This window comes from Penaeus monodon, chromosome 30 (genome assembly GCF_015228065.2).
Source record: "Penaeus monodon isolate SGIC_2016 chromosome 30, NSTDA_Pmon_1, whole genome shotgun sequence".
Lineage (NCBI taxonomy): Eukaryota > Metazoa > Arthropoda > Malacostraca > Decapoda > Penaeidae > Penaeus > Penaeus monodon.
The window spans coordinates 16,885,567-16,885,837 of record NC_051415.1 but is presented as its reverse complement, the minus strand read 5'-3'; the positions used below and the strand labels follow the sequence as shown (position 1 = coordinate 16,885,837).

General features: G+C 38.7%; 1 protein-coding gene across 1 annotated transcript in view; it reads right to left on the bottom strand.

The window, feature by feature from the left end:
• The window catches only part of LOC119592562 (protein rogdi-like), a gene marked incomplete at both ends in the record, with an annotated part of 7,879 nt that overhangs the window by 6,574 nt on the left and 1,034 nt on the right, over window positions 1-271 (bottom strand).

Genomic DNA, 271 nt, shown 5'->3' with positions numbered 1-271 from the left:
ATTTAAGATGGGAGCAAAGGCAATTCTTGAACCTAAGACTGCATTCACTTGAAACCAAGCCTTCAACGCTTTAAAAAAGGCCAACAAATCTCAAACTCATATGTTTGGCAAAACTGAGCTTAGACTGTTTCCTTATTTGATAAGAAATCACCAAGCTTGTCTACAAACTCTGTTCTTCCAAATATACATGGTACAGGCTTGTTGTTTCTATGTTAGAGTGCAAAAGCCACAGAAGCCATGGACGGTACTTGTATCACCTTAACCCAATGTC